This window comes from Mustela putorius, unplaced genomic scaffold (assembly GCF_011764305.1).
Source record: "Mustela putorius furo isolate JIRA1106 unplaced genomic scaffold, ASM1176430v1.1 tig00000487_pilon_pilon_pilon, whole genome shotgun sequence".
Lineage (NCBI taxonomy): Eukaryota > Metazoa > Chordata > Mammalia > Carnivora > Mustelidae > Mustela > Mustela putorius.
The window spans coordinates 10,963,118-10,976,955 of record NW_025421399.1 but is presented as its reverse complement, the minus strand read 5'-3'; the positions used below and the strand labels follow the sequence as shown (position 1 = coordinate 10,976,955).

The window sequence follows — 13,838 nt, the reverse complement described above, 5'->3', positions numbered from 1 at the left end:
CTACAACTTAATCACAGCTACATCCTCAACTATTCACTCACCTAGAACATTACTTGATATATAGTTTATGCTTAACACTTGTTTCTTTAAAAAAATTGAACGGGGACACCTGGGTGACTCAGTCAGTTAATCGTCTGCCTTTGGCTTGAGTCATGATCCCAGGGTCCTGGAATGGAGCCCTTCATTGGGCTCCTGGCTCATCAGGGAGCCTGCTTCTCCCTCTGCCTGCCCCTACCCCTGCTTGTGCGTGCGCTTGCTCTCTCTCTCTCTCTCTCTGTCAAGTAAATAAATAAAATCTTAAAAAATTAAATCTTCTTCTAAGAAGTGGCATTTATACATCATGGAATATTACTCAGCTACAAAAAAGAACAAAGCTTTTCCATTTGTAATGACGTGGATGGAGCTGGAGAGGATAATGCTAAGCAAAATAAGTCAGCCAGAGAAAGAGAAATACCATAAATTCCACTCATATGTGGAATTTAAGAAACAAAACCAATGAACAAAGGGGATAAAAAAAAGAAAGAGAGAGGGAAACCAAGAAAGAGACTCTTAAATGTGAGAACAGACTGGTAGTTACCAGAGGGGGGGTGGGTGGGTGGGGGGATGGGGGGAAATAGGTGATGGAGATGAAGGAGGGGACTGGCTGGGATGAGCACCAGGTGTTCTAGGCACGTGTTCAATCCCTTTGTCCCCCTGAAGCTAATATTGGACTGTACGTTAACTAACTGGAATTTAAGTAAAAACTTTTTAAAAAATGAATGGAATTCATTGCTCTTATAACCGTTTTCTGTAAGAGTCACATTTAAGACTAAATTATGAATCTGTGTCCTTTATAAACCATTCAGCCTTCTGAGAGAATAAAATATAAGACATATAAATTGAGTCTACTTAATCTGACAGACTGATATATTAATAATGATAGATTTAATTTTATATGCATATAGCTTTTATAACTTTTATGGTACTACTGAGGAGGTGCATAAAATGTCCTCAACAGAATCATTGTAAATGTACAGAATATCCTAGACCTGGGTTTCTCAGTCTTCACATTTGAGCCAGATAATTCTTTGTTGTGGGAGGATGTTCTGTGCCTACAGGGTGTTTGGCAACATCCCTCCATTTTGTCCACTAGACTCCAACCCCTGATGTAACAGTCAAAAATGTGTCCATTGTCAGATGTCCCTTGGGGGGGAAAATCACCTCACCTCCAGGTTGAGCGTCACTGTTCTAGACTCAAAGAGCTCAGTAGACAAGTTTTGTTCTTCATTAATGGAATCCATAGTAGAATAATGGACTCAAAAATTGGGAATGTAATTTCTATCATAAAATATAACAAATGTGAATTCCTTAAGGAGAAGGTACATGGGTAAAATGTGTGTAAAAGGTTATAGTGTTTTGAACATCGACTTTCACAGAACCTGTGCATATGTAGGTTCATAAGAAGAAAGATGGGCTTCAGAAGAATGAGTAGGGATAAAACACATTTCCATGGAAGGATGACTGCCAACCTTGGGTTTCAGAGAATCATATTAAGGTTGACTTAGTTCTTATCTTTACAGTAAGAGATGACATCCTAAGAGCTGAGATTTATAACCCTGTTGATTAGAAGATATCTCTAGCTACTTTATTAGGCACTCGTCCCTCAGTGCTCTCATCTATAAAAGATAATAGAAGAATCTTTCATGTAGCTCTCAGCAGGTAGAAACGAATGAGTATTGGAGAGGCACTTAAGAAATATCAGGCAGTAATATTTGCCATTTCTGTGCTGTTACATAACAGTCCAATTGGTAGACTGTGAAGAGAGATTCATGTGGTTTGGTAGATCAGAGTACAGGTTTCTTGTTGGCAAGAAGTCAAAAAAAATACGGAAAGCATTGGAGGAAACTGCATCGCTGAAGGGATGGGCAGAATCATTTGTGGTAAGCTTAGAGGTGTGTAAATGAAAGGCCTAGGAGAAAACCCCCACAAACGATTCTTACGATAATCCATATGATAATCTACCTGACTAATTCAGGGAAGTCATCATCTGATATAGGGGAAAAAATAGTCTGACTTCTATGTGGTACAGTATAGTAGGTACAATAGAGTAGGTAAGGGGTAGAACTGTTTATTTTAACCTGGTTTTCCGTACCCAGTGGACAATTTTGGGTAGTTTCCTATAACCTCAGCCCCTGCTGAAACCCTGCCTTCAGAGAGACCCAAACAACCTTCACAGGTGCCATTTTTGCTGGCCTAAGGGCTTCCTGTTATCCTAACCCTGGCTACTATAGGGTCCAGAGAAAGTGCTCGAAGTCCCCGCTACTCACCGGTGTGTTCCTCTCCCACTGCTTATGGCAGGCTCTCCCACTATTTCTGATACTCAAATTATCTGACACTCATTGACTTATGTTCTTCTCTTTGGTCAAACTGTGCTGAAGTAGAGTATCCTAGTCAAGTTTTGGAATCAGAAATAAATCTGTGTAAGACGGTGAGCATGTATTTCCTCTCAAATTAGTGATAATTATTTAATTTTCCAACTGAACATGAGGTTTCATAAGCTTTCTGTTTGGGGTTAATTTTTTTTTTTAATTCAAAGGAATTATTTTCCCAGCTGATTGTTGTACTAATTACAAAACACACGTTACCAAGCAAAGACCCCCTTGGAAATTGCCAAAATAGACGTCTGAGTCACATGCCGTGAGAGGAGGCTTCAACTCAAAATATGAATCCTCAAGAGGGCATTAACACAACAAGACATCATTTCTTGAGTTTTTCTACCAGATCCCCTGGAGCTGACCCTGTATCTCTGAGTATTGTCATTGACAAGGAGCTCACTGAGCCCTCATGTGTTCTGTTCCTGTTTTAAGATGAGTCAAGCCACCAATGAGGAAGTCCTTCCTTAAACTCAGATAAAATGTCTCCCCTTAGCTTTCACAAGGCTTTCCTGTCCTCCTGTTGTGCCTCTGAAAAACAAGTCTTGTACTACTTCCGACAGCAAATTCTTCAGACAATGTCAGATAGAAATCTTCCATTTGTTTCTTCCTACTCAGTCTTCGCTTTTTCCAGTGAAAAAATTTCCAAAGCCACCAACTATTTCTGGTTCACACGGTGTGTATTTAATTTGTCACTTCTGAAAGCGTAAAAGGTGGGGACAAATGCTAAAATGACGAGTCACTAAGACAACAGGGGTCAACCAGGACTGCAGAGATATTTAGTCAACTTATTCATAAGCAACGATGGGCTGGCAAATTTTAATAGGGCTCTCTGAGGAAAACAAAGGACTGCCCAGTAGAGTTTACCAACTTCCGTAGTGTAAATGCTCTAACTGTGGTTGATTTCAAGTGACCAATGTGATGTCTCAGAAGGTGAGGTTGATAAGGGGTTCCTGGGTCTCCTCCTGGGCTGGTAGGAACTGCTCACCCAGAGTGCTGTAAGATAAGCTCGGCTTTCATATCTGTTCAATGTTCTGGTTGTTCTCCTCTGAAGGTCTCTTTTAACACATGATATATTTTTAATTCATAATTACCGAGATGATGTTTGACCAGCCCAGAGTCAGTCCAGATTCCACTCAAAACTCTACTTCAAAGGTCCAATTCTCTCAAAATTCAACGTCAAACTGTCAATGAATGGGGGAAGTACACCATGTCACAGAGAAACCCTCTAGTCTCTAATATTTGGATCAGAAAAGAAAAACTAGTATCTCCACTGAAAATAAAATCAACTGCAAAATTGATATATTAGGGGTACCTTCTCATTAAATTATATACACCACTTAGCAATTATTATATACCACTAAGCTTAAGTATAGGTACCACTAAGTTGTGTGTGTGTTTTTAATGGAATGGAAAACTGCATTAAAAATAACTGCAGGAGGGATACTGCAAAACGTGATTTAAAGTTTTAAATGTTTCCATATAATTCAGCAAGCATGTATCAAGTCCTTATTGTGCATTAAAGAAAACTATAAATATTCGACTTAAAATTCCACAATGAGGGGCACCTAGGTGGCTCCACCGGGTAAGCATCTCACTCTTGATTTTGGCTCGGGTCATGCTCTCAGGGCCGTGAGATGGAGCCCCACATCGGGCTCTGCACCGGGCCTGGAGCCTGCTTAACATTCTCTCTCTCCCTTTGCCACTCCCCAACCTCTAAAAAAAATCCAAAACAACCACAAACAAACGAACAAAACAAAACCCCCCAAATTCCACAGTGAATACATTTGTTTTCTTGTTTAGCCGTTTTCACTCTTGGATAGGCTCCTACTTCCTTTAAAGCCACGGATATGTTTGTTTTTGTTCTCCAGTGAATCCGCTCTGCCGTAGGGACTCGTGAGTCCCGTTTCCCCAAGGGTGTAATCTCCACCCTTACTCTATTCATACCGCATGCAACTGGTTGAGACAAACTGTGTTAGCGCTGAATAAGCATTCGCAGGAAAAATAAAAATGCTTCTTTGGCTCCATCCTGGATGTAGGATGGCGAGACGCATGAGAAGGACAGAGCTGAGGTGGTGAACAGTAGCCGGTAAGTCAGGTTGAAGAATGTTGCTTGTTCTAAGGAAGAATTAAAGGCTTCTGATGGAGGGAGTAAGCCAATCTGATTAGCACTTAGAGAAGATATTCTGGCGGTGCTGGTGGGAATGGATTGGCCAGACATCTGATAGGGGAGGCAGGAAGAGAGGTATTGCGTAACCCAGGGAACTACAGCAAAGGGAACAGATCGGAGAGATCTTTGGGAGTCTGAATCTACAAGGATCTGAAATCCACTGGGGAAAAGACAGGGAAAGGAGGAGCTCCCTCGTGGAGGGATGGGGAACAGTCAGGGATGCGCCCAGGGAAAGAACGCAGATGCGGTTGGAATCAAGCCTCCAGGCTGGGTTGCAACAGGTTCGTGACTTTATCCTCTGGTTAGATAAAGAGACCGTGGGGCGAGGAGACAGAATAAAGAGATTGAAGGAGAATGGAGAACATTTGAAACAGCCACGGCAGGGAAGTTGAGACATAGGTGATGTGGGGCTGCACCAAGGGCCCCTTCCTTAGTGACATTACATCAAGGATCTATGAGCGTACCTGTACTGTGAGAAAGTGTTCCGGATGTCCCCAATAGGTCATCCCACTTCCCTCGAATGACCTGGCCTCTAATTTCTTTCTTCCCTATTTTTTTAAAAGATTTTATTTATTTGTTTGACAGAGAGAGACACTGTGAGAGAAGAAACACAAGCAGCAGGGGTGGGAGAGGGAGAAGGCGGCTTCCCACCGAGCAGGGAGCCCGATGCAGGGCTTGATCCCAGGACCCTGGCATGATGACCTGAGCCAAAGGCAGATGCTTTACGACTGAGCCACTCAGGCACCCCCTGTTCCTCTAATTTCTAATGAAACCTACCATACATAACAAAAGCTTCATGACTGAAGAATTTTAACAAGGTAAATCATTCCAGTCTTTATTTCCAGATTGACTACTAAATGGCTTTTGTGACAAAAACAGTGAAATTCCCACAAGTATTTACTCTGAAAACGTTGGCTGGAGACCCCCCGATCTCCACCCCAAACAAATCCCGGACATAAGCAAGGAGACAGGAACACTGAGGCAACACAATCCACGCGGTCCTTCTGAGGAACTCCGAAATTCAGTCAAGGACCAAACCCCACGAGGTCATGTCTCATTTGGGATTAAATGGTTAACTCTGATTCTGTGATTATATTAAGAAAAACACACACAAAGTGCCCAAGAGTTTTTCCTTTGCTTGATTCAGAAATTAAATGTGCTCATGGCATGTCTGTAAAATGAACATTTCAGTGTCAGGTGTTTTCTTTGACTGTAATAGAATGTAGACGAGAAGAGAGGATGCGCTACCTTCTTCGGCAAGCTGTGCCGTGTGCCTTACAGCACCTCCAGAGTTAACCAATTTTATTTTATTTTATTTTAATTCATTTATTTGACACACAGAGAGAGATCCCAAGTAGGCAGAGAGGCAGGCAGAGAGAGAGGAGGAAGCAGGCTCCCCGCTGAGCAGAGAGCCTGATGCGGGCCTCAATCCCAGAACCCCAGGATCATGACCTGAGCTGAAGGCAGAGGCTTTAACCCACTGAGTCACCCAGGCACCCCAAGAGTTAACCAATTTTAAATGTAGTTTTGTCTACACTCTAAGAAACAAAGTTGATACCCAAAAATCTTAACCAAACTCACTAGCTGTTACTAGCTCAACCAGCAGAGGCCATTGAGAAGGCAAAGGTCAAAACATCCTTGATTGCCTCAGGCCAAGTCAGTCCAGCTCTGAGAGGCTTGGTTTTTAATGCAGCAGGAGGTGTACATCAGCTGAATTATGAAGACGACTGCCTTCACTCTCCATATGAGGTCATGCATATATTGTCTTGTAACAGTGCTTATCTGATATGTAACACAATTGGAAAACTGAGCAAGTCGCCAGCAATTTCTAAATCTTGGCTTGAAATAGTCCGTGTTGAGGCCCCTGGATGGCTCAATTAAGTGTCCAACTCTTGATTTCAGCTCAGGTCATGATCTCAGGGTCCTGGGATTGAGCCCCACATCAGGCATCCTGCTCTGGGGGGGAGTCCAGTCATCTCCCTCTCCCTTGGGCACATCCCACCTCACACTCGTGCTCTCTCTCTCTCTCTCTAAAATAAATAAATAACTCTTTAAAAAAAAAGAAATGTTCTATGTTGTCACATAAGCTATAAAGAAGATTGTTCATTGGAACTATGAACATCTATTTTGAATAATAATGGCTCTCACTTATTAATACATATTACATACTGGGATTTCGGTAACTGTTTTACAAAAATTCTGTTTTAATTCTTGTGCAACCCATAGGATATAGGTGCTAAAATCATTAGCAATTCTTAAATAAGCCAACCGAGACTTAAGTATGGTAAAAGAGTCTCCTCAAAGTCACAGGATGAATGACATTTATTGGTAGGATTTGAATTGAAATCTTGTAATATCAAAGATCACATGCTTTTCAGCTAATCAAGGCAAAAATTGACCTTCTCAAAGACAGAGAGCCAATTTGATCCCACCACAGGAAGTGTCCATTACACCTGACCGGTTCCACAGAGAAAAGAACCACATGAACCAGACTGTATGCAAGAGACTCACAAGCAGTGAGATGTTTGCTGTAATGACTTAGAAGTAAGAGTGAATAATACAAATGCCAGACCATCACAGATCTGAGCTAAGTTGAAGGAATCTTGATTTAAGCATGAACCAATTCTAATCATTTTTCTGGTTGTCCGATTATTGGCACTATACTCAATATCCAGTGGCCCTAAATGGTTTACCAGACTTGGGTATAGCTCATCTTGCCATTTAAAGGTTTCTATACAGAAATTATAATAAATATTACAGAAATAAACAAAGATTACCCAAATGACAATCAAGCAGGGGGTACCATTCAGGGGCTGCGATAGCAAGGCAGTCAGCCATCACTTGTGTTTGACAGAGACTCAAAGAGAGGCAAAAGATCAGGGAAGCTTTATAGTGAAAATGGAAAAAAAAGATATGATCAGAGGTTACTGACGAGGGAAGCTAGAATCAGGTTAACTAGAAACAAGACATTCTCTGTGATTAGTTTGGGAAGAAAGTTTTGCTTTCTCTGGTTTGGTTCTAAGAAGCAGGGGGAAAGATTGGGATGTTGGAAGTCAATAACCAAGTCTAGATCATTTGGGGCTCACCGATCCAAAGATGGTGGTTTTCCACCTGGCTATTTGTTACAAAGGCTATGGGTCACAGCTGTATTATCATCCATGGTCTTGGCCATTGTCGCTTTGTATACCCAGCCTCCAAAACAAGCACCACAACATGGTGATACATGAAAGCTGGGACAAGCTACTTTAACCAAAATATAGATTCTTGAAACTCTAGCCTCCACACCAATACTTGTAAATCGGTTCATTTCTGATTAAAACTCCCAAAGTAAAGTATTCAAACTCCTCCATTATAGGACTCAAAAAAATAAAAAATGCATTTGATCACTCTTTTTTTTTTTTTTAAGGACTGCTGGGCTTTCTTAGAAATCTAATTATCTATTAGCTAAATATTAATGCTGGGTTGCTGTAAATATAATAAAATCTCCTCCGTCTTAATAAAAACTATTGTAACAAATACCCAGTGATGATGGTTTTTCTATGGAGAAATTGGATGACCTTGTAGTATAGAATCTTGAGGACAACACTTCCTGCCATCTCTCAGAACTGGTAAACTCTAGCATGTTGATACATCATGTTCTTAGACACATGGTATTTTACCTACTTTGTTTTACTTTAAATGGGACTCTAGGGATATCCGGGTGGCTCAGTCCTTAAGCATCTGCCTTCAGCTCAGATCATGATCCCAGGGTCCTGGGATCAAGCACCGCATCGGGCTCCCTGCTCTGTGGGAAGCCTGCTTCTCCTTTTCCTACTCCCCCTGCTTGTGTTCCCTCTCTCGCTGTGTCTCTCCCTATGAAATAAATAAATAAAATCTTTTTAAAAAAGTGACTCTATTTTAACAGTCCAAAATTATTTTAAACCTTGGTGGTGGAGGGGGACAGTGTATAATAAATTTCAGCCTTGATAAATCTACTGAATCAAATCTGTTTTAGCCACAAAAAGGAAGGTAGACGTATTTTACCACTTTCCCTACCTTTTCTCCATGCTCTTCTGTGGCTTCTTACATCGTTGGGTGGTAGAGTGTACTGGATGGGTGTTGGGACTTGACCATTTTGCCAGCCCATGCTTTCAGTCTAGATGGTGACTACTCATACAGTCAGTACACACTTTTCCTAATTGTTAGCCATGCGAGTTCTTTGGATTTTTGCGACTCTTTCAAAGTCACAAATGCCAACACTCACCTATCAACAGTCTTGGCAGCTTGTTGATGCTTTCTTTCCCAGAAGGATTTATTTGATAGTCTCACCCACACACACACACCCTCCACTGTTTGAAAATATTGTAATTACTGCCCTGAAAATAAAGACCAAAAGACAGGCTTAGCCAAAAGAGCTGAGTCTGTTATTCCATTAAGACATGACTTAAAGGTTACTTTTATTTTCACTTTGATTTTTCCAAAGCCTTAAGTAAATGCAAATGTGACTATTGTTATTTCTCTTTAGGCTAGGAAATCTGGAAAATATAGAGGAAGCTTCAGGACATACGGCTGTCTGGGGCGCAAGAGAAATGATGGAAGAAAATCTGAGTCATGAGTTCTTGCGTCAATACCCATATCCTTATTTTCTCCATGTTTATAGGGTAACTATTTCTGAGAATCCTTCACGTCTTTCATCTTTCCTCAATCTACAGTGGTTTGTTCCTTTTATTTTCCCTCTTCATTTGGCCTTTCTTTTCCTCTCTATGAGATACCTTCTGCCATTTTGTTCATCACCAGCATTAAGGTGGCCTGCTTACCAACAAAAATTCAAATTCTCATCATCATAGCAAATGACAAAGGAGCAGTCAGGCTGTGCCCCTTCAAGAAGGGAAAGATTCAAAACAATAAGTGGAAAAATAAATGCTTCCATCTAATATTCTCTAACCATTTTATAATGGCTGACAGAAGCAAAAGGCACGATAACAGAAAGAATGGCAAGAGAAGGAAAGGAAGGTCATCCTTCATGGCAGTGTGCTTTCAGCGTGTTTCTGAGGAAAGCGTGGAGTCTCTCCATTTTTGCCATCCTTGTCTGGTATGGGTTCGACTGAGTTCTCCCAGAAAGACATGTTGAAGTCCTCACCTCTGGCACCTGGAAATAGGGTCTTCACAGATGTAATCAAATTAAAAGGAGGTCATTAGTTTAGGTCCTCGTCCAGTATGACTGGTGTTGTCCACCCAGAGAGAAGAGTAGCAGGTGAAAACAGAGGTAGAGGTTGGTGTGCCATTGCCAGAAGCAAGGAGCCTTGGGCTACCAGAAGTTGAAGAGGGAAACAGGATCCTCCTCCCGAGGCTGTGGTAGGAGAGTAACCTCGATTTCAGACTCTGGGCTTCCCAAACTTTGAGAGAAGACATTTCTGTTTTAAACCACCCATTTACAGCAGCCTGAAGAAACTAATGCAACACCCATACTTGCATTTGAAAGGTGATTTCACACCTTCTAGAATTTTCTCCCATCTGCTCCTTTGTCTCTGAGGGATCTTCTACTACCTTTGCATCAATGGACTAGTAAATAGTTCTGTCATTTCCAACCATAAAGCCAGCTGCCTCACAGAAAGCCAAAGTCCAAGTTTGTTTAGATACTGAGCTCACTCTCTGGTTGTGACATATCACATTCCCAAGAGGAGATGGAAATCTTAAAAAGTTGCTCTTCAACTTTCCCTGCCATCAAGAGATCGCTGGCTGTCTATTTCCTGGGGTGGGGAGGCGGGGTTGAGTCTGCTTATGGAGTTGATTTCATAATTTTGAACAGACAGGCTAAAGGGAGCAAGCACATTTTGGGAAGACATTATTTAAGTAATTTTGATTCTATATGAAAACAAAGACTCATAAAACAATAAAAACTAAATCCAGAATAGGAGTACCCTGCTGGGTTTCACCTAAGTGTTCTTTTAAATAGCTACATTAGCATTCTGTTATTTATGAGGTAGACCAAATTTTAGATTTTTTAGTATTGTAGAATGCCTGTTTTCCTGGCCTCTGAATGAGGCTCTGCTTAAACAGTACAAGTGACCAGTCCTCCCCCAACTGCCTCAGATGAACCCTCACCCAGGCCCCCAGAGTATATTTTACACATTAACATTACTCATTGTACAGGTCTGTGCACCCAGACCTGTACAAATTAAATGTAAATATTATATGAAAAAGTAAAAGAAGAGAGTAGTGTCTCTTCATGGGATAGATCAGGAGGATTTGAGAGTATAGGCTAAAATCAAGCAAAAAGGCCCTTCTGTAATCTTACAAAGAAAGCCCTGTGTGGGCAACAGCAAGAAAATGAAAACCCACCTGGAGTAATATAACAAAGAAGCAGGCCAGCAACCAACAGAACAGATAAAATCAGAACATCAAAAAGAGGGGTGTGTGTGCCTGTGTGTTGGGGGGATAGAGTGAGGTGCCTCGGGGAAGGAAGGCTCCAAATAAAATAACTAACTTAATGTAACTTGTCTACAGTGGATCCTATCAAGGAGAAAATTCTATTCTGTATCCCGTCTCAGCCTCACTTTTCTCTTCTTTGCCTCAAATGAGCAAATGAGCTATTTGCTAGGCCTTTCCCTGCTTCCACGATTCAGACTAGGTAATAGGCTGTTCACCAAGGTATGATTTCTAAGGCATCATGCCCCTCCACAAGAAGTTCGCAAGCTATTTAGAAGACAAGATGTAAGAAACGGAAAATGACGACTTGAATCGTAGTCTCATTTCGGTCTTGCTTTGGTTGACCGTCCAGTGAGGGGGGACAGGGTCATGGATGAAGGTCAAGTGAGTAGAAGAGGAAACAGTCAAAGGAGGGCGGGCTCCGGGTTGGTTCAATTCAAATTCATGTGTCAGGTGTCATGCAAAAGGTGGATTTGTCTAGAAGTCTGAAAGACATGCGGGATAAGAAAGAGTCGAATAGGAGAGGACTGAAGTTCTCCAGATGGGAGCACGGGACGCAGCATTTTTATAAAGCGAGAAACCTGGATTCATAAAAGAGAAGTAGTCGCTGAGAACAGGAAAACATTACGTTGGGCCCCCAAATGGCAAAGCTTTAATCTGCTTGGATAGAGACCTTGAATGTTTTTGTTTGTTTGTTTGTTTGTTTGTTTTAGTAGCCATATATCTCTTTATTTTTTTATAAGATTTTATTTATTTATTTGACAGACAGAGATCACAAGCAGGCAGAGAGGCAGGCAGAGAGAGAGGGGGGAAACAGGCTCCCTACCAAGCAGGGAGCCAGACACTGGGCTAGATCCCAGGGCCCTGAGATCATGACCCGAGCCAAAGGCAGAGGCTTAACCCACTGAGCCACCCAGGTACCCCATTAGCCATATATCTCTTAAAGAACATTTCTGAGGGTGCCTGAGTGGCTCAGTGGTTAAGCATCTGACTCTTGATTTTGGTTCAAGTCATGATCTCAGGGTCATGGGACGGAGCCCTGTGTCAGGCTCTGTGCTCACCCGGGAGTCATCCTGGGATTTTCTCTCCCTCTCCCTCTCCCTCTGCCCCTCCCTGTACCTGCTCCTGCACGTTCTCTCTTTCTCTAGGAAAAAGTATTTCTGAACAAGGTTTTGGTCATGTTTCTGACAATGCAGGCAATGAGGAATGGATGACCCTTCCATTATTCAGGTGTTATGTTTGACCAACTTTGCAAAATTATACCATACACATTCTTGGTCACCCAAGTGGATGAATCACAACTTATTGGAGAGAGATTATAGAATTTGATAATTCAAGATGACAGCCACAGACTTTTAAATGTCTTTAAACTTATGAATATGCTAAATGCTCCCAGTGAATTTAACTCGATCTGTAAGTAGGACTGTGTACCTAAATTAGGTCCATAATTCAGCCCAGAAAAGGAAAGGACCTGGGAAAATGACATCCGAGTGTTTTCATTAACCTCAATTGCCCATATAATGTGTGCGTTTTCAACCAGCCAAAGTGTAACAAAGATGATCTGTTCTCTCCCAGTGAAAGATCGGTGAGAAGGCACATAGTGTTTTTAGGTAGACTTTTCCCCCTTATCTTAGAGCTCTCAAGCCTCAGAATTTTTTTTCAAGGGAAACAAAAAAACCCCGAACAATGAATCCTTTCAACTACAGAATCCCTGTGATCAGCCTTTCCATGGCTGACCCTTCGGACAGGAGCAGAGACAGCAGGTTCTGCCTGGGTTGCGTGGCCCCGTTTTACCAGCACAAATGCTTGGCAGGGAAATACCTAAGTAATTATATCCAAGGAGGAGCCTAAAAATATAAATGCTGAGCAAATGACTGAGTAGCTTTTTTTTTTTTTTGCAGGGCAAGGGAATAGCTGAGGCCGAACAGACGTGGCCACCACCGGTTTCCCTCCTCTGAGATGTCCTTGCATAAGTGCCAGTGCATCAGGGCTGGACCCAGCGATGGGAGCAGTTACCGCGAGAACAGGAAGGCTGGCAGAGCATTTCAGGGTGATGTAACTGGAGATTCTGAGCAGAGTTAGTCAGAGCCCTGTGTTCTCTGTAAATACTGGAGTAACTAGCTTTTAATCTTTTTATCGACACGCCGCGTTGGTAAACAGAGATAGGGAAAACCTTCTGAAATAATGTTACCTGCACTTGTAAAATCTAGTTTATACCTAAATATTTCCCCTTCTTCCCAGTGAGGTAAGCTACTCTATTAGTGTGCCCTCGGATGACAGACTGCCGCAGTGATGGAAACCCTGTAGGGGTTTAGGAACAGAAAGGCTTTTAAGGTTTTTAGGGTTTTTGTTTTTCTCACTGCCTGCACCCCCCCACCCCCGGCCCAAGTTAGGAATCCCACCTTTGGGAACTATGGAGAAAAATAAGTGACCAAAAAAACCATGGCTTAGGGTGGTTGTTTCTCTTCCAACTTCAGGAATTTAAGTTGAAAGCAGGTAACTCCTGCTCCCTTCCTGATAGTGAAGACCCATGTACAAATTATGTGAGGCTCTTAATTCCATCTAAAACCAAGAACTTGGGTGGCCAGTTGATGTGGCTTGAGCACCAGAATTTCAAGAACACCTCCTACCTGGCTTCCCCACAAGCCCTGAGCATACAACATAGTACCTGGAACATGAGAGGTATTTAACAGGTGTTCTCTACTTTAAAAGGTCCAGGAAGAGGACAAACAGGGGAATCAAAGAGAAATTGACTGAATTTACTGGCCCATATTTACATACTCCATAAGCCTACCTAAGACCAACTTTCGTATATTTGGGTGAACACAGGCTAAAAAATGTTTTCATTG

The 13,838-nt window shown here is 41.9% G+C and overlaps 1 protein-coding gene across 4 annotated transcripts in view; it reads right to left on the bottom strand.

Annotated features, from left to right (window-relative positions):
* KCNJ16 (potassium inwardly rectifying channel subfamily J member 16) overlaps positions 1-13,838 on the bottom strand; it is a 54,018-nt gene that overhangs the window by 27,078 nt on the left and 13,102 nt on the right. The gene's annotated exons all lie outside the window — the stretch shown is intronic.